General features: G+C 41.7%; 78 non-coding genes across 78 annotated transcripts; all 78 read left to right on the top strand.

The window, feature by feature from the left end:
- Nucleotides 1–255: 255 nt before the first annotated feature.
- On the top strand, nucleotides 256–328 carry TRNAV-UAC (transfer RNA valine (anticodon UAC)). Its single transcript has one exon. It is a non-coding gene; the product is annotated as a tRNA-Val (tRNA).
- A 203-nt stretch (nucleotides 329–531) lies between these two features.
- On the top strand, nucleotides 532–604 carry TRNAV-UAC (transfer RNA valine (anticodon UAC)). Its single transcript has one exon. It is a non-coding gene; the product is annotated as a tRNA-Val (tRNA).
- A 65-nt stretch (nucleotides 605–669) lies between these two features.
- Nucleotides 670–742, top strand: TRNAV-UAC (transfer RNA valine (anticodon UAC)). The gene has a single exon. It is a non-coding gene; the product is annotated as a tRNA-Val (tRNA).
- Nucleotides 743–807: 65 nt separating this feature from the next.
- On the top strand, nucleotides 808–880 carry TRNAV-UAC (transfer RNA valine (anticodon UAC)). The gene has a single exon. It is a non-coding gene; the product is annotated as a tRNA-Val (tRNA).
- Nucleotides 881–1,082: 202 nt separating this feature from the next.
- TRNAV-UAC (transfer RNA valine (anticodon UAC)) lies at nucleotides 1,083–1,155 on the top strand. Its single transcript has one exon. It is a non-coding gene; the product is annotated as a tRNA-Val (tRNA).
- A 203-nt stretch (nucleotides 1,156–1,358) lies between these two features.
- TRNAV-UAC (transfer RNA valine (anticodon UAC)) lies at nucleotides 1,359–1,431 on the top strand. Its single transcript has one exon. It is a non-coding gene; the product is annotated as a tRNA-Val (tRNA).
- Nucleotides 1,432–1,633: 202 nt separating this feature from the next.
- TRNAV-UAC (transfer RNA valine (anticodon UAC)) lies at nucleotides 1,634–1,706 on the top strand. Its single transcript has one exon. It is a non-coding gene; the product is annotated as a tRNA-Val (tRNA).
- A 65-nt stretch (nucleotides 1,707–1,771) lies between these two features.
- Nucleotides 1,772–1,844, top strand: TRNAF-AAA (transfer RNA phenylalanine (anticodon AAA)). Its single transcript has one exon. It is a non-coding gene; the product is annotated as a tRNA-Phe (tRNA).
- A 64-nt stretch (nucleotides 1,845–1,908) lies between these two features.
- TRNAV-UAC (transfer RNA valine (anticodon UAC)) lies at nucleotides 1,909–1,981 on the top strand. Its single transcript has one exon. It is a non-coding gene; the product is annotated as a tRNA-Val (tRNA).
- Nucleotides 1,982–2,045: 64 nt separating this feature from the next.
- TRNAV-UAC (transfer RNA valine (anticodon UAC)) lies at nucleotides 2,046–2,118 on the top strand. The gene has a single exon. It is a non-coding gene; the product is annotated as a tRNA-Val (tRNA).
- A 65-nt stretch (nucleotides 2,119–2,183) lies between these two features.
- On the top strand, nucleotides 2,184–2,256 carry TRNAF-AAA (transfer RNA phenylalanine (anticodon AAA)). The gene has a single exon. It is a non-coding gene; the product is annotated as a tRNA-Phe (tRNA).
- Nucleotides 2,257–2,320: 64 nt separating this feature from the next.
- TRNAV-UAC (transfer RNA valine (anticodon UAC)) lies at nucleotides 2,321–2,393 on the top strand. Its single transcript has one exon. It is a non-coding gene; the product is annotated as a tRNA-Val (tRNA).
- A 203-nt stretch (nucleotides 2,394–2,596) lies between these two features.
- Nucleotides 2,597–2,669, top strand: TRNAV-UAC (transfer RNA valine (anticodon UAC)). The gene has a single exon. It is a non-coding gene; the product is annotated as a tRNA-Val (tRNA).
- Nucleotides 2,670–2,734: 65 nt separating this feature from the next.
- TRNAV-UAC (transfer RNA valine (anticodon UAC)) lies at nucleotides 2,735–2,807 on the top strand. Its single transcript has one exon. It is a non-coding gene; the product is annotated as a tRNA-Val (tRNA).
- A 65-nt stretch (nucleotides 2,808–2,872) lies between these two features.
- On the top strand, nucleotides 2,873–2,945 carry TRNAV-UAC (transfer RNA valine (anticodon UAC)). Its single transcript has one exon. It is a non-coding gene; the product is annotated as a tRNA-Val (tRNA).
- A 64-nt stretch (nucleotides 2,946–3,009) lies between these two features.
- TRNAF-AAA (transfer RNA phenylalanine (anticodon AAA)) lies at nucleotides 3,010–3,082 on the top strand. Its single transcript has one exon. It is a non-coding gene; the product is annotated as a tRNA-Phe (tRNA).
- Nucleotides 3,083–3,558: 476 nt separating this feature from the next.
- TRNAV-UAC (transfer RNA valine (anticodon UAC)) lies at nucleotides 3,559–3,631 on the top strand. Its single transcript has one exon. It is a non-coding gene; the product is annotated as a tRNA-Val (tRNA).
- A 203-nt stretch (nucleotides 3,632–3,834) lies between these two features.
- On the top strand, nucleotides 3,835–3,907 carry TRNAV-UAC (transfer RNA valine (anticodon UAC)). The gene has a single exon. It is a non-coding gene; the product is annotated as a tRNA-Val (tRNA).
- Nucleotides 3,908–3,972: 65 nt separating this feature from the next.
- On the top strand, nucleotides 3,973–4,045 carry TRNAV-UAC (transfer RNA valine (anticodon UAC)). Its single transcript has one exon. It is a non-coding gene; the product is annotated as a tRNA-Val (tRNA).
- Nucleotides 4,046–4,110: 65 nt separating this feature from the next.
- TRNAV-UAC (transfer RNA valine (anticodon UAC)) lies at nucleotides 4,111–4,183 on the top strand. Its single transcript has one exon. It is a non-coding gene; the product is annotated as a tRNA-Val (tRNA).
- Nucleotides 4,184–4,385: 202 nt separating this feature from the next.
- TRNAV-UAC (transfer RNA valine (anticodon UAC)) lies at nucleotides 4,386–4,458 on the top strand. The gene has a single exon. It is a non-coding gene; the product is annotated as a tRNA-Val (tRNA).
- A 65-nt stretch (nucleotides 4,459–4,523) lies between these two features.
- Nucleotides 4,524–4,596, top strand: TRNAV-UAC (transfer RNA valine (anticodon UAC)). The gene has a single exon. It is a non-coding gene; the product is annotated as a tRNA-Val (tRNA).
- Nucleotides 4,597–4,660: 64 nt separating this feature from the next.
- TRNAV-UAC (transfer RNA valine (anticodon UAC)) lies at nucleotides 4,661–4,733 on the top strand. The gene has a single exon. It is a non-coding gene; the product is annotated as a tRNA-Val (tRNA).
- A 341-nt stretch (nucleotides 4,734–5,074) lies between these two features.
- On the top strand, nucleotides 5,075–5,147 carry TRNAV-UAC (transfer RNA valine (anticodon UAC)). The gene has a single exon. It is a non-coding gene; the product is annotated as a tRNA-Val (tRNA).
- A 202-nt stretch (nucleotides 5,148–5,349) lies between these two features.
- TRNAV-UAC (transfer RNA valine (anticodon UAC)) lies at nucleotides 5,350–5,422 on the top strand. Its single transcript has one exon. It is a non-coding gene; the product is annotated as a tRNA-Val (tRNA).
- Nucleotides 5,423–5,625: 203 nt separating this feature from the next.
- TRNAV-UAC (transfer RNA valine (anticodon UAC)) lies at nucleotides 5,626–5,698 on the top strand. The gene has a single exon. It is a non-coding gene; the product is annotated as a tRNA-Val (tRNA).
- Nucleotides 5,699–5,763: 65 nt separating this feature from the next.
- On the top strand, nucleotides 5,764–5,836 carry TRNAV-UAC (transfer RNA valine (anticodon UAC)). Its single transcript has one exon. It is a non-coding gene; the product is annotated as a tRNA-Val (tRNA).
- Nucleotides 5,837–5,901: 65 nt separating this feature from the next.
- On the top strand, nucleotides 5,902–5,974 carry TRNAV-UAC (transfer RNA valine (anticodon UAC)). The gene has a single exon. It is a non-coding gene; the product is annotated as a tRNA-Val (tRNA).
- A 202-nt stretch (nucleotides 5,975–6,176) lies between these two features.
- TRNAV-UAC (transfer RNA valine (anticodon UAC)) lies at nucleotides 6,177–6,249 on the top strand. The gene has a single exon. It is a non-coding gene; the product is annotated as a tRNA-Val (tRNA).
- Nucleotides 6,250–6,314: 65 nt separating this feature from the next.
- TRNAV-UAC (transfer RNA valine (anticodon UAC)) lies at nucleotides 6,315–6,387 on the top strand. The gene has a single exon. It is a non-coding gene; the product is annotated as a tRNA-Val (tRNA).
- A 64-nt stretch (nucleotides 6,388–6,451) lies between these two features.
- On the top strand, nucleotides 6,452–6,524 carry TRNAV-UAC (transfer RNA valine (anticodon UAC)). The gene has a single exon. It is a non-coding gene; the product is annotated as a tRNA-Val (tRNA).
- Nucleotides 6,525–6,865: 341 nt separating this feature from the next.
- TRNAV-UAC (transfer RNA valine (anticodon UAC)) lies at nucleotides 6,866–6,938 on the top strand. Its single transcript has one exon. It is a non-coding gene; the product is annotated as a tRNA-Val (tRNA).
- A 202-nt stretch (nucleotides 6,939–7,140) lies between these two features.
- TRNAV-UAC (transfer RNA valine (anticodon UAC)) lies at nucleotides 7,141–7,213 on the top strand. The gene has a single exon. It is a non-coding gene; the product is annotated as a tRNA-Val (tRNA).
- A 203-nt stretch (nucleotides 7,214–7,416) lies between these two features.
- TRNAV-UAC (transfer RNA valine (anticodon UAC)) lies at nucleotides 7,417–7,489 on the top strand. Its single transcript has one exon. It is a non-coding gene; the product is annotated as a tRNA-Val (tRNA).
- Nucleotides 7,490–7,554: 65 nt separating this feature from the next.
- On the top strand, nucleotides 7,555–7,627 carry TRNAV-UAC (transfer RNA valine (anticodon UAC)). The gene has a single exon. It is a non-coding gene; the product is annotated as a tRNA-Val (tRNA).
- A 202-nt stretch (nucleotides 7,628–7,829) lies between these two features.
- Nucleotides 7,830–7,902, top strand: TRNAV-UAC (transfer RNA valine (anticodon UAC)). The gene has a single exon. It is a non-coding gene; the product is annotated as a tRNA-Val (tRNA).
- Nucleotides 7,903–7,967: 65 nt separating this feature from the next.
- On the top strand, nucleotides 7,968–8,040 carry TRNAV-UAC (transfer RNA valine (anticodon UAC)). Its single transcript has one exon. It is a non-coding gene; the product is annotated as a tRNA-Val (tRNA).
- A 64-nt stretch (nucleotides 8,041–8,104) lies between these two features.
- On the top strand, nucleotides 8,105–8,177 carry TRNAV-UAC (transfer RNA valine (anticodon UAC)). The gene has a single exon. It is a non-coding gene; the product is annotated as a tRNA-Val (tRNA).
- Nucleotides 8,178–8,518: 341 nt separating this feature from the next.
- On the top strand, nucleotides 8,519–8,591 carry TRNAV-UAC (transfer RNA valine (anticodon UAC)). Its single transcript has one exon. It is a non-coding gene; the product is annotated as a tRNA-Val (tRNA).
- Nucleotides 8,592–8,793: 202 nt separating this feature from the next.
- Nucleotides 8,794–8,866, top strand: TRNAV-UAC (transfer RNA valine (anticodon UAC)). Its single transcript has one exon. It is a non-coding gene; the product is annotated as a tRNA-Val (tRNA).
- Nucleotides 8,867–9,069: 203 nt separating this feature from the next.
- Nucleotides 9,070–9,142, top strand: TRNAV-UAC (transfer RNA valine (anticodon UAC)). The gene has a single exon. It is a non-coding gene; the product is annotated as a tRNA-Val (tRNA).
- Nucleotides 9,143–9,207: 65 nt separating this feature from the next.
- TRNAV-UAC (transfer RNA valine (anticodon UAC)) lies at nucleotides 9,208–9,280 on the top strand. The gene has a single exon. It is a non-coding gene; the product is annotated as a tRNA-Val (tRNA).
- A 65-nt stretch (nucleotides 9,281–9,345) lies between these two features.
- On the top strand, nucleotides 9,346–9,418 carry TRNAV-UAC (transfer RNA valine (anticodon UAC)). Its single transcript has one exon. It is a non-coding gene; the product is annotated as a tRNA-Val (tRNA).
- Nucleotides 9,419–9,620: 202 nt separating this feature from the next.
- TRNAV-UAC (transfer RNA valine (anticodon UAC)) lies at nucleotides 9,621–9,693 on the top strand. Its single transcript has one exon. It is a non-coding gene; the product is annotated as a tRNA-Val (tRNA).
- Nucleotides 9,694–9,895: 202 nt separating this feature from the next.
- TRNAV-UAC (transfer RNA valine (anticodon UAC)) lies at nucleotides 9,896–9,968 on the top strand. The gene has a single exon. It is a non-coding gene; the product is annotated as a tRNA-Val (tRNA).
- Nucleotides 9,969–10,309: 341 nt separating this feature from the next.
- On the top strand, nucleotides 10,310–10,382 carry TRNAV-UAC (transfer RNA valine (anticodon UAC)). Its single transcript has one exon. It is a non-coding gene; the product is annotated as a tRNA-Val (tRNA).
- A 202-nt stretch (nucleotides 10,383–10,584) lies between these two features.
- On the top strand, nucleotides 10,585–10,657 carry TRNAV-UAC (transfer RNA valine (anticodon UAC)). The gene has a single exon. It is a non-coding gene; the product is annotated as a tRNA-Val (tRNA).
- Nucleotides 10,658–10,721: 64 nt separating this feature from the next.
- On the top strand, nucleotides 10,722–10,794 carry TRNAV-UAC (transfer RNA valine (anticodon UAC)). The gene has a single exon. It is a non-coding gene; the product is annotated as a tRNA-Val (tRNA).
- A 65-nt stretch (nucleotides 10,795–10,859) lies between these two features.
- On the top strand, nucleotides 10,860–10,932 carry TRNAF-AAA (transfer RNA phenylalanine (anticodon AAA)). Its single transcript has one exon. It is a non-coding gene; the product is annotated as a tRNA-Phe (tRNA).
- Nucleotides 10,933–10,996: 64 nt separating this feature from the next.
- On the top strand, nucleotides 10,997–11,069 carry TRNAV-UAC (transfer RNA valine (anticodon UAC)). The gene has a single exon. It is a non-coding gene; the product is annotated as a tRNA-Val (tRNA).
- A 203-nt stretch (nucleotides 11,070–11,272) lies between these two features.
- Nucleotides 11,273–11,345, top strand: TRNAV-UAC (transfer RNA valine (anticodon UAC)). The gene has a single exon. It is a non-coding gene; the product is annotated as a tRNA-Val (tRNA).
- Nucleotides 11,346–11,547: 202 nt separating this feature from the next.
- TRNAV-UAC (transfer RNA valine (anticodon UAC)) lies at nucleotides 11,548–11,620 on the top strand. Its single transcript has one exon. It is a non-coding gene; the product is annotated as a tRNA-Val (tRNA).
- Nucleotides 11,621–11,685: 65 nt separating this feature from the next.
- On the top strand, nucleotides 11,686–11,758 carry TRNAF-AAA (transfer RNA phenylalanine (anticodon AAA)). The gene has a single exon. It is a non-coding gene; the product is annotated as a tRNA-Phe (tRNA).
- Nucleotides 11,759–11,822: 64 nt separating this feature from the next.
- On the top strand, nucleotides 11,823–11,895 carry TRNAV-UAC (transfer RNA valine (anticodon UAC)). The gene has a single exon. It is a non-coding gene; the product is annotated as a tRNA-Val (tRNA).
- Nucleotides 11,896–12,097: 202 nt separating this feature from the next.
- On the top strand, nucleotides 12,098–12,170 carry TRNAF-AAA (transfer RNA phenylalanine (anticodon AAA)). The gene has a single exon. It is a non-coding gene; the product is annotated as a tRNA-Phe (tRNA).
- Nucleotides 12,171–12,234: 64 nt separating this feature from the next.
- Nucleotides 12,235–12,307, top strand: TRNAV-UAC (transfer RNA valine (anticodon UAC)). The gene has a single exon. It is a non-coding gene; the product is annotated as a tRNA-Val (tRNA).
- A 203-nt stretch (nucleotides 12,308–12,510) lies between these two features.
- On the top strand, nucleotides 12,511–12,583 carry TRNAV-UAC (transfer RNA valine (anticodon UAC)). The gene has a single exon. It is a non-coding gene; the product is annotated as a tRNA-Val (tRNA).
- Nucleotides 12,584–12,785: 202 nt separating this feature from the next.
- Nucleotides 12,786–12,858, top strand: TRNAV-UAC (transfer RNA valine (anticodon UAC)). The gene has a single exon. It is a non-coding gene; the product is annotated as a tRNA-Val (tRNA).
- Nucleotides 12,859–12,923: 65 nt separating this feature from the next.
- TRNAF-AAA (transfer RNA phenylalanine (anticodon AAA)) lies at nucleotides 12,924–12,996 on the top strand. The gene has a single exon. It is a non-coding gene; the product is annotated as a tRNA-Phe (tRNA).
- A 64-nt stretch (nucleotides 12,997–13,060) lies between these two features.
- TRNAV-UAC (transfer RNA valine (anticodon UAC)) lies at nucleotides 13,061–13,133 on the top strand. Its single transcript has one exon. It is a non-coding gene; the product is annotated as a tRNA-Val (tRNA).
- Nucleotides 13,134–13,335: 202 nt separating this feature from the next.
- TRNAF-AAA (transfer RNA phenylalanine (anticodon AAA)) lies at nucleotides 13,336–13,408 on the top strand. The gene has a single exon. It is a non-coding gene; the product is annotated as a tRNA-Phe (tRNA).
- A 64-nt stretch (nucleotides 13,409–13,472) lies between these two features.
- On the top strand, nucleotides 13,473–13,545 carry TRNAV-UAC (transfer RNA valine (anticodon UAC)). The gene has a single exon. It is a non-coding gene; the product is annotated as a tRNA-Val (tRNA).
- A 203-nt stretch (nucleotides 13,546–13,748) lies between these two features.
- On the top strand, nucleotides 13,749–13,821 carry TRNAV-UAC (transfer RNA valine (anticodon UAC)). Its single transcript has one exon. It is a non-coding gene; the product is annotated as a tRNA-Val (tRNA).
- Nucleotides 13,822–13,886: 65 nt separating this feature from the next.
- On the top strand, nucleotides 13,887–13,959 carry TRNAV-UAC (transfer RNA valine (anticodon UAC)). The gene has a single exon. It is a non-coding gene; the product is annotated as a tRNA-Val (tRNA).
- A 65-nt stretch (nucleotides 13,960–14,024) lies between these two features.
- TRNAV-UAC (transfer RNA valine (anticodon UAC)) lies at nucleotides 14,025–14,097 on the top strand. The gene has a single exon. It is a non-coding gene; the product is annotated as a tRNA-Val (tRNA).
- Nucleotides 14,098–14,161: 64 nt separating this feature from the next.
- On the top strand, nucleotides 14,162–14,234 carry TRNAF-AAA (transfer RNA phenylalanine (anticodon AAA)). Its single transcript has one exon. It is a non-coding gene; the product is annotated as a tRNA-Phe (tRNA).
- Nucleotides 14,235–14,710: 476 nt separating this feature from the next.
- TRNAV-UAC (transfer RNA valine (anticodon UAC)) lies at nucleotides 14,711–14,783 on the top strand. The gene has a single exon. It is a non-coding gene; the product is annotated as a tRNA-Val (tRNA).
- A 202-nt stretch (nucleotides 14,784–14,985) lies between these two features.
- On the top strand, nucleotides 14,986–15,058 carry TRNAV-UAC (transfer RNA valine (anticodon UAC)). Its single transcript has one exon. It is a non-coding gene; the product is annotated as a tRNA-Val (tRNA).
- A 65-nt stretch (nucleotides 15,059–15,123) lies between these two features.
- On the top strand, nucleotides 15,124–15,196 carry TRNAV-UAC (transfer RNA valine (anticodon UAC)). The gene has a single exon. It is a non-coding gene; the product is annotated as a tRNA-Val (tRNA).
- A 65-nt stretch (nucleotides 15,197–15,261) lies between these two features.
- On the top strand, nucleotides 15,262–15,334 carry TRNAV-UAC (transfer RNA valine (anticodon UAC)). The gene has a single exon. It is a non-coding gene; the product is annotated as a tRNA-Val (tRNA).
- Nucleotides 15,335–15,537: 203 nt separating this feature from the next.
- On the top strand, nucleotides 15,538–15,610 carry TRNAV-UAC (transfer RNA valine (anticodon UAC)). The gene has a single exon. It is a non-coding gene; the product is annotated as a tRNA-Val (tRNA).
- A 65-nt stretch (nucleotides 15,611–15,675) lies between these two features.
- On the top strand, nucleotides 15,676–15,748 carry TRNAV-UAC (transfer RNA valine (anticodon UAC)). Its single transcript has one exon. It is a non-coding gene; the product is annotated as a tRNA-Val (tRNA).
- A 65-nt stretch (nucleotides 15,749–15,813) lies between these two features.
- On the top strand, nucleotides 15,814–15,886 carry TRNAV-UAC (transfer RNA valine (anticodon UAC)). The gene has a single exon. It is a non-coding gene; the product is annotated as a tRNA-Val (tRNA).
- A 65-nt stretch (nucleotides 15,887–15,951) lies between these two features.
- Nucleotides 15,952–16,024, top strand: TRNAV-UAC (transfer RNA valine (anticodon UAC)). The gene has a single exon. It is a non-coding gene; the product is annotated as a tRNA-Val (tRNA).
- A 64-nt stretch (nucleotides 16,025–16,088) lies between these two features.
- Nucleotides 16,089–16,161, top strand: TRNAV-UAC (transfer RNA valine (anticodon UAC)). The gene has a single exon. It is a non-coding gene; the product is annotated as a tRNA-Val (tRNA).
- Nucleotides 16,162–16,226: 65 nt separating this feature from the next.
- TRNAF-AAA (transfer RNA phenylalanine (anticodon AAA)) lies at nucleotides 16,227–16,299 on the top strand. Its single transcript has one exon. It is a non-coding gene; the product is annotated as a tRNA-Phe (tRNA).
- Nucleotides 16,300–16,501: 202 nt separating this feature from the next.
- TRNAF-AAA (transfer RNA phenylalanine (anticodon AAA)) lies at nucleotides 16,502–16,574 on the top strand. Its single transcript has one exon. It is a non-coding gene; the product is annotated as a tRNA-Phe (tRNA).
- A 64-nt stretch (nucleotides 16,575–16,638) lies between these two features.
- On the top strand, nucleotides 16,639–16,711 carry TRNAV-UAC (transfer RNA valine (anticodon UAC)). The gene has a single exon. It is a non-coding gene; the product is annotated as a tRNA-Val (tRNA).
- The last annotated feature ends 183 nt before the right edge of the window (nucleotides 16,712–16,894 follow it).

Raw genomic sequence — 16,894 nt, 5'->3', positions numbered from 1 at the left:
TATCACGTCCGACTAACACGCGGAAGGTCCCAGGTTCGTGCCCTGATAGATACATGTTTAGACCATCGTGATAAGACATAGTAATAAGCTAGATCTCTTCGAAAACTTAAATTAACACGTATCTATGGTGTAGTGGTTATCACGTCCGCTTTACACGCAGAAGGTCCCAGGTTCGAGTCCTGATAGATACATGTTATGACCATCGTGATTAGACATAGTAATAAGCTACATCTCTTCGAAAACCTAAATTAACACATATCTATGGTGTAGTGGTTATCACGTCCGCTTTACACGCGGAAGGTCCCAGGTTCGAGCCCTGGTAGATACATGTTTTGCCCATCGTGATTAGACATAATAATAAGGTAGATCCCTTCGAAAACTCACAATAACCAAGTATCTATGGTGTAGTGGTTATCACGTCCGCCTAACACGCGGAAGTTCCCAGGTCCGTGCCCTGATAGATACATGTTTTGACCATCGTGATTAGACATAGTAATAAGCTAGATCTCTTCGAAAACTTTATAATAACACGTATCTATGGTGTAGTGGTTATCACGTCCGCTTTACACGCGGAAGGTCTCAGGTTCGAGCCCTGATAGATACATGTTTTGACCATCGTGATTAGACATAGTAATAAGCTAGATCTCTTCGAAAACTTTATAATAACACGTATCTATGGTGTAGTGGTTATCACGTCCGCTTTACACGCGGAAGGTCTCAGGTTCGAGCCCTGATAGGTACATGTTTTGACCATCGTGATTAGACATAGTAATAAGCTAGATCTCTTTGAAAACTTTAAAACAACACGTATCTATGGTGTAGTGGTTATCACGTCCGCTTTACACGCGGAAGGTCCCAGGTTCGAGCCCTGGTAGATACATGTTTTGACCATCGTGATTAGACATAATAATAAGGTAGATCTCTTCGAAAACTCATAATAACCAAGTATCTATGGTGTAGTGGTTATCACGTCCGACTAACACGCGGAAGGTCCCAGGTTCGTGCCCTGATAGATACATGTTTAGACCATCTTGATTAGACATAGTAATAAGCTAGATTTCTTCGAAAACTTAAATTAACACGTATCTATGGTGTAGTGGTTATCACGTCCGCTTTACACGCGGAAGGTCCCAGGTTCGAGCCCTGGTAGATACATGTTTTGCCCATCGTGATTAGACATAATAATAAGGTAGATCCCTTCGAAAACTCACAATAACCAAGTATCTATGGTGTAGTGGTTATCACGTCCGCCTAACACGCGGAAGTTCCCAGGTCCGTGCCCTGATAGATACATGTTTTGACCATCGTGATTAGACATAGTAATAAGCTAGATCTCTTCGAAAACTTTATAATAACACGTATCTATGGTGTAGTGGTTATCACGTCCGCTTTACACGCGGAAGGTCTCAGGTTCGAGCCCTGATAGATACATGTTTTGACCATCGTGATTAGACATAGTAATAAGCTAGATCTCTTCGAAAACTTTATAATAACACGTATCTATGGTGTAGTGGTTATCACGTCCGCTTTACACGCGGAAGGTCTCAGGTTCGAGCCCGGATAGATACATGTTTTGACCATCGTGATTAGACATAGTAATAAGCTACATCTCTTCGAAAACCTAAATTAACACGTATCTATGGTGTAGTGGTTATCACGTCCGCTTTACACGCGGAAGGTCCCAGGTTCGAACCCTGGTAGTTACATGTTTTGATCATCGTGATTATACATAATAATAAGGTAGATCTCTTAGAAAACTCACAATAACCAAGTATCTATGGTGTAGTGGTTATCACGTCCGCCTAAAACGCGGAAGGTGTCAGGTTCGAGCCCTGATAGATACATGTTTTGACCATCGTGATTAGACATAGTAATAAGCTACATCTCTTCGAAAACCTAAATTAACACGTATCTATGGTGTAGTGGTTATCACGTCCGCTTTACACGCGGAAGGTCCCAGGTTCGAGTCCTGATAGATACATGTTTTGACCATCGTGATTAGACATAGTAATAAGCTACATCTCTTCGAAAACCTAAATTAACACGTATCTATGGTGTAGTGGTTATCACGTCCGCTTTACACGCGGAAGGTCCCAGGTTCGAGCCCTGGTAGTTACATGTTTGGATCATCGTGATTATACATAATAATAAGGTAGATCTCTTAGAAAACTCACAATAACCAAGTATCTATGGTGTAGTGGTTATCACGTCCGCCTAAAACGCGGAAGGTGTCAGGTTCGAGCCCTGATAGATACATGTTTTGACCATCGTGATTAGACATAGTAATAAGCTACATCTCTTCGAAAACCAAAATTAACACGTATCTATGGTGTAGTGGTTATCACGTCCGCTTTACACGCGGAAGGTCCCAGGTTCGAGCCCTGGTAGATACATGTTTTGCCCATCGTGATTAGACATAATAATAAGGTAGATCCCTTCGAAAACTCACAATAACCAAGTATCTATGGTGTAGTGGTTATCACGTCCGCCTAACACGCGGAAGTTCCCAGGTCCGTGCCCTGATAGATACATGTTTTGACCATCGTGATTAGACATAGTAATAAGCTAGATCTCTTCGAAAACTTTATAATAACACGTATCTATGGTGTAGTGGTTATCACGTCCGCTTTACACGCGGAAGGTCTCAGGTTCGAGCCCTGATAGATACATGTTTTGACCATCGTGATTAGACATAGTAATAAGCTAGATCTCTTCGAAAACTTTATAATAACACGTATCTATGGTGTAGTGGTTATCACGTCCGCTTTACACGCGGAAGGTCTCAGGTTCGAGCCCTGATAGGTACATGTTTTGACCATCGTGATTAGACATAGTAATAAGCTAGATCTCTTCGAAAACTTTAAAATAACACGTATCTATGGTGTAGTGGTTATCACGTCCGCTTTACACGCGGAAGGTCCCAGGTTCGAACCCTGGTAGATACATGTTTTGACCATCGTGATTAGACATAATAATAAGGTAGATCTCTTCGAAAACCTAAATTAACACGTATCTATGGTGTAGTGGTTATCACGTCCGCCTAAAACGCGGAAGGTGTCAGGTTCGAGCCCTGATAGATACATGTTTTGACCATCGTGATTAGACATAGTAATAAGCTAGATCTCTTCGAAAACTTAAATTAACACGTGTCTGTAGTGTAGTGGTTATCACATCCGCTTTACACGCGGAAGATCCCAGGTTTGAGCCCTGGTAGATACATGTTTTGACCATCGTGATTAGACATAATAATAAGGTAGATATCTTCGAAAACTCACAATAACCAAGTATCTATGGTATAGTGGTTATCACGTCCGACTAACACGCGGAAGGTCCCAGGTTCGTGCCCTGATAGATACATGTTTAGACCATCGTGATAAGACATAGTAATAAGCTAGATCTCTTCGAAAACTTAAATTAACACGTATCTATGGTGTAGTGGTTATCACGTCCGCTTTACACGCAGAAGGTCCCAGGTTCGAGTCCTGATAGATACATGTTATGACCATCGTGATTAGACATAGTAATAAGCTACATCTCTTCGAAAACCTAAATTAACACATATCTATGGTGTAGTGGTTATCACGTCCGCTTTACACGCGGAAGGTCCCAGGTTCGAGCCCTGGTAGATACATGTTTTGCCCATCGTGATTAGACATAATAATAAGGTAGATCCCTTCGAAAACTCACAATAACCAAGTATCTATGGTGTAGTGGTTATCACGTCCGCCTAACACGCGGAAGTTCCCAGGTCCGTGCCCTGATAGATACATGTTTTGACCATCGTGATTAGACATAGTAATAAGCTAGATCTCTTCGAAAACTTTATAATAACACGTATCTATGGTGTAGTGGTTATCACGTCCGCTTTACACGCGGAAGGTCTCAGGTTCGAGCCCTGATAGATACATGTTTTGACCATCGTGATTAGACATAGTAATAAGCTAGATCTCTTCGAAAACTTTATAATAACACGTATCTATGGTGTAGTGGTTATCACGTCCGCTTTACACGCGGAAGGTCTCAGGTTCGAGCCCTGATAGGTACATGTTTTGACCATCGTGATTAGACATAGTAATAAGCTAGATCTCTTTGAAAACTTTAAAACAACACGTATCTATGGTGTAGTGGTTATCACGTCCGCTTTACACGCGGAAGGTCCCAGGTTCGAGCCCTGGTAGATACATGTTTTGACCATCGTGATTAGACATAATAATAAGGTAGATCTCTTCGAAAACTCATAATAACCAAGTATCTATGGTGTAGTGGTTATCACGTCCGACTAACACGCGGAAGGTCCCAGGTTCGTGCCCTGATAGATACATGTTTAGACCATCTTGATTAGACATAGTAATAAGCTAGATTTCTTCGAAAACTTAAATTAACACGTATCTATGGTGTAGTGGTTATCACGTCCGCTTTACACGCGGAAGGTCCCAGGTTCGAGCCCTGGTAGATACATGTTTTGCCCATCGTGATTAGACATAATAATAAGGTAGATCTCTTCGAAAACTCACAATAACCAAGTATCTATGGTGTAGTGGTTATCACGTCCGCTTTACACGCGGAAGGTCTCAGGTTCGAGCCCTGATAGATACATGTTTTGACCATCGTGATTAGACATAGTAATAAGCTAGATCTCTTCGAAAACCTAAATTAACACGTATCTATGGTGTAGTGGTTATCACGTCCGCTTTACACGCGGAAGGTCCCAGGTTCGAGCCCTGGTAGATACATGTTTTGCCCATCGTGATTAGACATAATAATAAGGTAGATCCCTTCGAAAACTCACAATAACCAAGTATCTATGGTGTAGTGGTTATCACGTCCGCCTAACACGCGGAAGTTCCCAGGTCCATGGCCTGATAGATACATGTTTTGACCATCGTGATTAGACATAATAATAAGGTAGATCCCTTCGAAAACTCACAATAACCAAGTATCTATGGTGTAGTGGTTATCACGTCCGCCTAACACGCGGAAGTTCCCAGGTCCATGGCCTGATAGATACATGTTTTGACCATCGTGATTAGACATAGTAATAAGCTAGATCTCTTCGAAAACTTTATAATAACACGTATCTATGGTGTAGTGGTTATCACGTCCGCTTTACACGCGGAAGGTCTCAGGTTCGAGCCCTGATAGATACATGTTTTGACCATCTTGATTAGACATAGTAATAAGCTAGATCTCTTCGAAAAAATTATAATAACACGTATCTATGGTGTAGTGGTTATCACGTCCGACTAACACGCGGAAGGTCTCAGGTTCGTGCCCTGATAGATACATGTTTAGACCATCGTGATTAGACATAGTAATAAGCTAGATCTCTTCGAAAACTTAAATTAACACGTATCTATGGTGTAGTGGTTATCACGTCCGCTTTACACGCGGAAGGTCCCAGGTTCGAGCCCTGGTAGATACATGTTTTGCCCATCGTGATTAGACATAATAATAAGGTAGATCCCTTCGAAAACTCACAATAACCAAGTATCTATGGTGTAGTGGTTATCACGTCCGCCTAACACGCGGAAGTTCCCAGGTCCGTGCCCTGATAGATACATGTTTTGACCATCGTGATTAGACATAGTAATAAGCTAGATCTCTTCGAAAACTTTATAATAACACGTATCTATGGTGTAGTGGTTATCACGTCCGCTTTACACGCGGAAGGTCTCAGGTTCGAGCCCTGATAGATACATGTTTTGACCATCGTGATTAGACATAGTAATAAGCTAGATCTCTTCGAAAACTTTATAATAACACGTATCTATGGTGTAGTGGTTATCACGTCCGCTTTACACGCGGAAGGTCTCAGGTTCGAGCCCTGATAGGTACATGTTTTGACCATCGTGATTAGACATAGTAATAAGCTAGATCTCTTTGAAAACTTTAAAACAACACGTATCTATGGTGTAGTGGTTATCACGTCCGCTTTACACGCGGAAGGTCCCAGGTTCGAGCCCTGGTAGATACATGTTTTGACCATCGTGATTAGACATAATAATAAGGTAGATCTCTTCGAAAACTCATAATAACCAAGTATCTATGGTGTAGTGGTTATCACGTCCGACTAACACGCGGAAGGTCCCAGGTTCGTGCCCTGATAGATACATGTTTAGACCATCTTGATTAGACATAGTAATAAGCTAGATTTCTTCGAAAACTTAAATTAACACGAATCTATGGTGTAGTGGTTATCACGTCCGCTTTACACGCGGAAGGTCCCAGGTTCGAGCCCTGGTAGATACATGTTTTGCCCATCGTGATTAGACATAATAATAAGGTAGATCTCTTCGAAAACTCACAATAACCAAGTATCTATGGTGTAGTGGTTATCACGTCCGCTTTACACGCGGAAGGTCTCAGGTTCGAGCCCTGATAGATACATGTTTTGACCATCGTGATTAGACATAGTAATAAGCTAGATCTCTTCGAAAACCTAAATTAACACGTATCTATGGTGTAGTGGTTATCACGTCCGCTTTACACGCGGAAGGTCCCAGGTTCGAGCCCTGGTAGATACATGTTTTGCCCATCGTGATTAGACATAATAATAAGGTAGATCCCTTCGAAAACTCACAATAACCAAGTATCTATGGTGTAGTGGTTATCACGTCCGCCTAACACGCGGAAGTTCCCAGGTCCATGGCCTGATAGATACATGTTTTGACCATCGTGATTAGACATAATAATAAGGTAGATCCCTTCGAAAACTCACAATAACCAAGTATCTATGGTGTAGTGGTTATCACGTCCGCCTAACACGCGGAAGTTCCCAGGTCCATGGCCTGATAGATACATGTTTTGACCATCGTGATTAGACATAGTAATAAGCTAGATCTCTTCGAAAACTTTATAATAACACGTATCTATGGTGTAGTGGTTATCACGTCCGCTTTACACGCGGAAGGTCTCAGGTTCGAGCCCTGATAGATACATGTTTTGACCATCTTGATTAGACATAGTAATAAGCTAGATCTCTTCGAAAAAATTATAATAACACGTATCTATGGTGTAGTGGTTATCACGTCCGACTAACACGCGGAAGGTCTCAGGTTCGTGCCCTGATAGATACATGTTTAGACCATCGTGATTAGACATAGTAATAAGCTAGATCTCTTCGAAAACTTAAATTAACACGTATCTATGGTGTAGTGGTTATCACGTCCGCTTTACACGCGGAAGGTCCCAGGTTCGAGCCCTGGTAGATACATGTTTTGCCCATCGTGATTAGACATAATAATAAGGTAGATCCCTTCGAAAACTCACAATAACCAAGTATCTATGGTGTAGTGGTTATCACGTCCGCCTAACACGCGGAAGTTCCCAGGTCCGTGCCCTGATAGATACATGTTTTGACCATCGTGATTAGACATAGTAATAAGCTAGATCTCTTCGAAAACTTTATAATAACACGTATCTATGGTGTAGTGGTTATCACGTCCGCTTTACACGCGGAAGGTCTCAGGTTCGAGCCCTGATAGGTACATGTTTTGACCATCGTGATTAGACATAGTAATAAGCTAGATCTCTTTGAAAACTTTAAAACAACACGTATCTATGGTGTAGTGGTTATCACGTCCGCTTTACACGCGGAAGGTCCCAGGTTCGAGCCCTGGTAGATACATGTTTTGACCATCGTGATTAGACATAATAATAAGGTAGATCTCTTCGAAAACTCATAATAACCAAGTATCTATGGTGTAGTGGTTATCACGTCCGACTAACACGCGGAAGGTCCCAGGTTCGTGCCCTGATAGATACATGTTTAGACCATCTTGATTAGACATAGTAATAAGCTAGATTTCTTCGAAAACTTAAATTAACACGAATCTATGGTGTAGTGGTTATCACGTCCGCTTTACACGCGGAAGGTCCCAGGTTCGAGCCCTGGTAGATACATGTTTTGCCCATCGTGATTAGACATAATAATAAGGTAGATCTCTTCGAAAACTCACAATAACCAAGTATCTATGGTGTAGTGGTTATCACGTCCGCTTTACACGCGGAAGGTCTCAGGTTCGAGCCCTGATAGATACATGTTTTGACCATCGTGATTAGACATAGTAATAAGCTAGATCTCTTCGAAAACCTAAATTAACACGTATCTATGGTGTAGTGGTTATCACGTCCGCTTTACACGCGGAAGGTCCCAGGTTCGAGCCCTGGTAGATACATGTTTTGCCCATCGTGATTAGACATAATAATAAGGTAGATCCCTTCGAAAACTCACAATAACCAAGTATCTATGGTGTAGTGGTTATCACGTCCGCCTAACACGCGGAAGTTCCCAGGTCCATGGCCTGATAGATACATGTTTTGACCATCGTGATTAGACATAATAATAAGGTAGATCCCTTCGAAAACTCACAATAACCAAGTATCTATGGTGTAGTGGTTATCACGTCCGCCTAACACGCGGAAGTTCCCAGGTCCATGGCCTGATAGATACATGTTTTGACCATCGTGATTAGACATAGTAATAAGCTAGATCTCTTCGAAAACTTTATAATAACACGTATCTATGGTGTAGTGGTTATCACGTCCGCTTTACACGCGGAAGGTCTCAGGTTCGAGCCCTGATAGATACATGTTTTGACCATCTTGATTAGACATAGTAATAAGCTAGATCTCTTCGAAAAAATTATAATAACACGTATCTATGGTGTAGTGGTTATCACGTCCGACTAACACGCGGAAGGTCTCAGGTTCGTGCCCTGATAGATACATGTTTAGACCATCGTGATTAGACATAGTAATAAGCTAGATCTCTTCGAAAACTTAAATTAACACGTATCTATGGTGTAGTGGTTATCACGTCCGCTTTACACGCGGAAGGTCCCAGGTTCGAGCCCTGGTAGATACATGTTTTGCCCATCGTGATTAGACATAATAATAAGGTAGATCCCTTCGAAAACTCACAATAACCAAGTATCTATGGTGTAGTGGTTATCACGTCCGCCTAACACGCGGAAGTTCCCAGGTCCGTGCCCTGATAGATACATGTTTTGACCATCGTGATTAGACATAGTAATAAGCTAGATCTCTTCGAAAACTTTATAATAACACGTATCTATGGTGTAGTGGTTATCACGTCCGCTTTACACGCGGAAGGTCTCAGGTTCGAGCCCTGATAGATACATGTTTTGACCATCGTGATTAGACATAGTAATAAGCTAGATCTCTTCGAAAACTTTATAATAACACGTATCTATGGTGTAGTGGTTATCACGTCCGCTTTACACGCGGAAGGTCTCAGGTTCGAGCCCTGATAGGTACATGTTTTGACCATCGTGATTAGACATAGTAATAAGCTAGATCTCTTTGAAAACTTTAAAACAACACGTATCTATGGTGTAGTGGTTATCACGTCCGCTTTACACGCGGAAGGTCCCAGGTTCGAGCCCTGGTAGATACATGTTTTGACCATCGTGATTAGACATAATAATAAGGTAGATCTCTTCGAAAACTCATAATAACCAGGTATCTATGGTGTAGTGGTTATCACGTCCGACTAACACGCGGAAGGTCCCAGGTTCGTGCCCTGATAGATACATGTTTAGACCATCTTGATTAGACATAGTAATAAGCTAGATTTCTTCGAAAACTTAAATTAACACGTATCTATGGTGTAGTGGTTATCACGTCCGCTTTACACGCGGAAGGTCCCAGGTTCGAGCCCTGGTAGATACATGTTTTGCCCATCGTGATTAGACATAATAATAAGGTAGATCTCTTCGAAAACTCACAATAACCAAGTATCTATGGTGTAGTGGTTATCACGTCCGCTTTACACGCGGAAGGTCTCAGGTTCGAGCCATGATAGATACATGTTTTGACCATCGTGATTAGACATAGTAATAAGCTAGATCTCTTCGAAAACCTAAATTAACACGTATCTATGGTGTAGTGGTTATCACGTCCGCTTTACACGCGGAAGGTCCCAGGTTCGAGCCCTGGTAGATACATGTTTTGCCCATCGTGATTAGACATAATAATAAGGTAGATCCCTTCGAAAACTCACAATAACCAAGTATCTATGGTGTAGTGGTTATCACGTCCGCCTAACACGCGGAAGTTCCCAGGTCCATGGCCTGATAGATACATGTTTTGACCATCGTGATTAGACATAATAATAAGGTAGATCCCTTCGAAAACTCACAATAACCAAGTATCTATGGTGTAGTGGTTATCACGTCCGCCTAACACGCGGAAGTTCCCAGGTCCATGGCCTGATAGATACATGTTTTGACCATCGTGATTAGACATAGTAATAAGCTAGATCTCTTCGAAAACTTTATAATAACACGTATCTATGGTGTAGTGGTTATCACGTCCGCTTTACACGCGGAAGGTCTCAGGTTCGAGCCCTGATAGATACATGTTTTGACCATCTTGATTAGACATAGTAATAAGCTAGATCTCTTCGAAAACATTATAATAACACGTATCTATGGTGTAGTGGTTATCACGTCCGACTAACACGCGGAAGGTCTCAGGTTCGTGCCCTGATAGATACATGTTTAGACCATCGTGATTAGACATAGTAATAAGCTAGATCTCTTCGAAAACTTAAATTAACACGTATCTATGGTGTAGTGGTTATCACGTCCGCTTTACACGCGGAAGGTCCCAGGTTCGAGTCCTGATAGATACATGTTTTGACCATCGTGATTAGACATAGTAATAAGCTACATCTCTTCGAAAACCAAAATTAACACGTATCTATGGTGTAGTGGTTATCACGTCCGCTTTACACGCGGAAGGTCCCAGGTTCGAGCCCTGGTAGTTACATGTTTTGATCATCGTGATTATACATAATAATAAGGTAGATCTCTTAGAAAACTCACAATAACCAAGTATCTATGGTGTAGTGGTTATCACGTCCGCCTAAAACGCGGAAGGTGTCAGGTTCGAGCCCTGATAGATACATGTTTTGACCATCGTGATTAGACATAGTAATAAGCTACATCTCTTCGAAAACCTAAATTAACACGTATCTATGGTGTAGTGGTTATCACGTCCGCTTTACACGCGGAAGGTCCCAGGTTCGAGCCCTGGTAGATACATGTTTTGCCCATCGTGATTAGACATAATAATAAGGTAGATCCCTTCGAAAACTCACAATAACCAAGTATCTATGGTGTAGTGGTTATCACGTCCGCCTAACACGCGGAAGTTCCCAGGTCCGTGCCCTGATAGATACATGTTTTGACCATCGTGATTAGACATAGTAATAAGCTAGATCTCTTCGAAAACTTTATAATAACACGTATCTATGGTGTAGTGGTTATCACGTCCGCTTTACACGCGGAAGGTCTCAGGTTCGAGCCCTGATAGATACATGTTTTGACCATCGTGATTAGACATAGTAATAAGCTAGATCTCTTCGAAAACTTTATAATAACACGTATCTATGGTGTAGTGGTTATCACGTCCGCTTTACACGCCGAAGGTCTCAGGTTCGAGCCCGGATAGATACATGTTTTGACCATCGTGATTAGACATAGTAATAAGCTACATCTCTTCGAAAACCTAAATTAACACGTATCTATGGTGTAGTGGTTATCACGTCCGCTTTACACGCGGAAGGTCCCAGGTTCGAACCCTGGTAGTTACATGTTTTGATCATCGTGATTATACATAATAATAAGGTAGATCTCTTAGAAAACTCACAATATCCAAGTATCTATGGTGTAGTGGTTATCACGTCCGCCTAAAACGCGGAAGGTGTCAGGTTCGAGCCCTGATAGATACATGTTTTGACCATCGTGATTAGACATAGTAATAAGCTACATCTCTTCGAAAACCTAAATTAACACGTATCTATGGTGTAGTGGTTATCACGTCCGCTTTACACGCGGAAGGTCCCAGGTTCGAGTCCTGATAGATACATGTTTTGACCATCGTGATTAGACATAGTAATAAGCTACATCTCTTCGAAAACATAAATTAACACGTATCTATGGTGTAGTGGTTATCACGTCCGCTTTACACACGGAAGGTCCCAGGTTCGAGCCCTGGTAGTTACATGTTTGGATCATCGTGATTATACATAATAATAAGGTAGATCTCTTAGAAAACTCACAATAACCAAGTATCTATGGTGTAGTGGTTATCACGTCCGCCTAAAACGCGGAAGGTGTCAGGTTCGAGCCCTGATAGATACATGTTTTGACCATCGTGATAAGACATAGTAATAAGCTACATCTCTTCGAAAACCTAAATTAACACGTATCTATGGTGTAGTGGTTATCACGTCCGCTTTACACGCGGAAGGTCCCAGATTCGAGCCCTGGTAGATACATGTTTTGCCCATCGTGATTAGACATAATAATAAGGTAGATCCCTTCGAAAACTCACAATAACCAAGTATCTATGGTGTAGTGGTTATCACGTCCGCCTAACACGCGGAAGTTCCCAGGTCCGTGCCCTGATAGATACATGTTTTGACCATCGTGATTAGACATAGTAATAAGCTAGATCTCTTCGAAAACTTTATAATAACACGTATCTATGGTGTAGTGGTTATCACGTCCGCTTTACACGCGGAAGGTCTCAGGTTCGAGCCCTGATAGATACATGTTTTGACCATCGTGATTAGACATAGTAATAAGCTAGATCTCTTCGAAAACTTTATAATAACACGTATCTATGGTGTAGTGGTTATCACGTCCGCTTTACACGCGGAAGGTCTCAGGTTCGAGCCCGGATAGATACATGTTTTGACCATCGTGATTAGACATAGTAATAAGCTACATCTCTTCGAAAACCTAAATTAACACGTATCTATGGTGTAGTGGTTATCACGTCCGCTTTACACGCGGAAGGTCCCAGGTTCGAACCCTGGTAGTTACATGTTTTGATCATCGTGATTATACATAATAATAAGGTAGATCTCTTAGAAAACTCACAATAACCAAGTATCTATGGTGTAGTGGTTATCACGTCCGCCTAAAACGCGGAAGGTGTCAGGTTCGAGCCCTGATAGATACATGTTTTGACCATCGTGATTAGACATAGTAATAAGCTACATCTCTTCGAAAACCTAAATTAACACGTATCTATGGTGTAGTGGTTATCACGTCCGCTTTACACGCGGAAGGTCCCAGGTTCGAGTCCTGATAGATACATGTTTTGACCATCGTGATTAGACATAGTAATAAGCTACATCTCTTCGAAAACCTAAATTAACACGTATCTATGGTGTAGTGGTTATCACGTCCGCTTTACACACGGAAGGTCCCAGGTTCGAGCCCTGGTAGTTACATGTTTGGATCATCGTGATTATACATAATAATAAGGTAGATCTCTTAGAAAACTCACAATAACCAAGTATCTATGGTGTAGTGGTTATCACGTCCGCCTAAAACGCGGAAGGTGTCAGGTTCGAGCCCTGATAGATACATGTTTTGACCATCGTGATAAGACATAGTAATAAGCTACATCTCTTCGAAAACCTAAATTAACACGTATCTATGGTGTAGTGGTTATCACGTCCGCTTTACACGCGGAAGGTCCCAGGTTCGAGCCCTGGTAGATACATGTTTTGCCCATCGTGATTAGACATAATAATAAGGTAGATCCCTTCGAAAACTCACAATAACCAAGTATCTATGGTGTAGTGGTTATCACGTCCGCCTAACACGCGGAAGTTCCCAGGTCCGTGCCCTGATAGATACATGTTTTGACCATCGTGATTAGACATAGTAATAAGCTAGATCTCTTCGAAAACTTTATAATAACACGTATCTATGGTGTAGTGGTTATCACGTCCGCTTTACACGCGGAAGGTCTCAGGTTCGAGCCCTGATAGATACATGTTTTGACCATCGTGATTAGACATAGTAATAAGCTAGATCTCTTCGAAAACTTTATAATAACACGTATCTATGGTGTAGTGGTTATCACGTCCGCTTTACACGCGGAAGGTCTCAGGTTCGAGCCCTGATAGGTACATGTTTTGACCATCGTGATTAGACATAGTAATAAGCTAGATCTCTTCGAAAACTTTAAAATAACACGTATCTATGGTGTAGTGGTTATCACGTCCGCTTTACACGCGGAAGGTCCCAGGTTCGAACCCTGGTAGATACATGTTTTGACCATCGTGATTAGACATAATAATAAGGTAGATCTCTTCGAAAACCTAAATTAACACGTATCTATGGTGTAGTGGTTATCACGTCCGCCTAAAACGCGGAAGGTGTCAGGTTCGAGCCCTGATAGATACATGTTTTGACCATCGTGATTAGACATAGTAATAAGCTAGATCTCTTCGAAAACTTAAATTAACACGTGTCTGTAGTGTAGTGGTTATCACATCCGCTTTACACGCGGAAGATCCCAGGTTTGAGCCCTGGTAGATACATGTTTTGACCATCGTGATTAGACATAATAATAAGGTAGATATCTTCGAAAACTCACAATAACCAAGTATCTATGGTGTAGTGGTTATCACGTCCGACTAACACGCGGAAGGTCCCAGGTTCGTGCCCTGATAGATACATGTTTAGACCATCGTGATAAGACATAGTAATAAGCTAGATCTCTTCGAAAACTTAAATTAACACGTATCTATGGTGTAGTGGTTATCACGTCCGCTTTACACGCAGAAGGTCCCAGGTTCGAGTCCTGATAGATACATGTTTTGACCATCGTGATTAGACATAGTAATAAGCTACATCTCTTCGAAAACCTAAATTAACACATATCTATGGTGTAGTGGTTATCACGTCCGCTTTACACGCGGAAGGTCCCAGGTTCGAGCCCTGGTAGATACATGTTTTGCCCATCGTGATTAGACATAATAATAAGGTAGATCCCTTCGAAAACTCACAATAACCAAGTATCTATGGTGTAGTGGTTATCACGTCCGCCTAACACGCGGAAGTTCCCAGGTCCGTGCCCTGATAGATACATATTTGACCATCGTGATTAGACATAGTAATAAGCTAGATCTCTTCGAAAACTTTATAATAACACGTATCTATGGTGTAGTGGTTATCACGTCCGCTTTACACGCGGAAGGTCTCAGGTTCGAGCCCTGATAGATACATGTTTTGACCATCGTGATTAGACATAGTAATAAGCTAGATCTCTTCGAAAACTTTATAATAACACGTATCTATGGTGTAGTGGTTATCACGTCCGCTTTACACGCGGAAGGTCTCAGGTTCGAGCCCTGATAGGTACATGTTTTGACCATCGTGATTAGACATAGTAATAAGCTAGATCTCTTTGAAAACTTTAAAACAACACGTATCTATGGTGTAGTGGTTATCACGTCCGCTTTACACGCGGAAGGTCCCAGGTTCGAGCCCTGGTAGATACATGTTTTGACCATCGTGATTAGACATAATAATAAGGTAGATCCCTTCGAAAACTCACAATAACCAAGTATCTATGGTGTAGTGGTTATCACGTCCGCCTAACACGCGGAAGTTCCCAGGTCCGTGCCCTGATAGATACATGTTTTGACCATCGTGATTAGACATAGTAATAAGCTAGATCTCTTCGAAAACTTTATAATAACATGTATCTATGGTGTAGTGGTTATCACGTCCGCTTTACACGCGGAAGGTCTCAGGTTCGAGCCCTGATAGATACATGTTTTGACCATCGTGATTAGACATAGTAATAAGCTAGATCTCTTCGAAAACTTTATAATAACACGTATCTATGGTGTAGTGGTTATCACGTCCGCTTTACACGCGGAAGGTCTCAGGTTCGAGCCCTGATAGATACATGTTTTGACCATCGTGATTAGACATAGTAATAAGCTAGATCTCTTCGAAAACTTTATAATAACACGTATCTATGGTGTAGTGGTTATCACGTCCGCTTTACACGCGGAAGGTCTCAGGTTCGAGCCCTGATAGGTACATGTTTTGACCATCGTGATTAGACATAGTAATAAGCTAGATCTCTTTGAAAACTTTAAAACAACACGTATCTATGGTGTAGTGGTTATCACGTCCGCTTTACACGCGGAAGGTCCCAGGTTCGAGCCCTGGTAGATACATGTTTTGACCATCGTGATTAGACATAGTAATAAGCTACATCTCTTCGAAAACCTAAATTAACACGTATCTATGGTGTAGTGGTTATCACATCCGCTTTACACGCGGAAGGTCCCAGGTTCGAGCCCTGGTAGTTACATGTTTGGATCATCGTGATTATACATAATAATAAGGTAGATCTCTTAGAAAACTCACAATAACCAAGTATCTATGGTGTAGTGGTTATCACGTCCGCCTAAAACGCGGAAGGTCCCAGGTTCGAGTCCTGATAGATACATGTTTTGACCATCGTGATTAGACATAGTAATAAGCTACATCTCTTCGAAAACCTAAATTAACACGTATCTATGGTGTAGTGGTTATCACGTCCGCTTTACACGCGGAAGGTCCCAGGTTCGAGCCCTGGTAGTTAAATGTTTGGATCATCGTGATTATACATAATAATAAGGTAGATCTCTTAGAAAACTCACAATAACCAAGTATCTATGGTGTAGTGGTTATCACGTCCGCCTAAAACGCGGAAGGTGTCAGGTTCGAGCCCTGATAGACACATGTTTTGACCATCGTGATTAGACATAGTAATAAGCTACATCTCTTCGAAAACCTAAATTAACACGTATCTATGGTGTAGTGGTTATCACGTCCGCTTTACACGCGGAAGGTCCCAGGTTCGAGCCCTGGTAGATACATGTTTTGCCCATCGTGATTAGACATAATAATAAGGTAGATCCCTTCGAAAACTCACAATAACCAAGTATCTATGGTGTAGTGGTTATCACGTCCGCCTAACACGCGGAAGTTCCCAGGTCCGTGCCCTGATAGATACATGTTTTGACCATCGTGATTAGACATAGTAATAAGCTAGATCTCTT

Source organism: Phalangium opilio, unplaced genomic scaffold (assembly GCF_054372755.1).
Source record: "Phalangium opilio isolate 3A_F unplaced genomic scaffold, DU_Popi_V2 ptg000046l_1, whole genome shotgun sequence".
Lineage (NCBI taxonomy): Eukaryota > Metazoa > Arthropoda > Arachnida > Opiliones > Phalangiidae > Phalangium > Phalangium opilio.
Note: the sequence above shows the minus strand (reverse complement) of the source record. Positions and strands in the feature narration are given on the sequence as shown.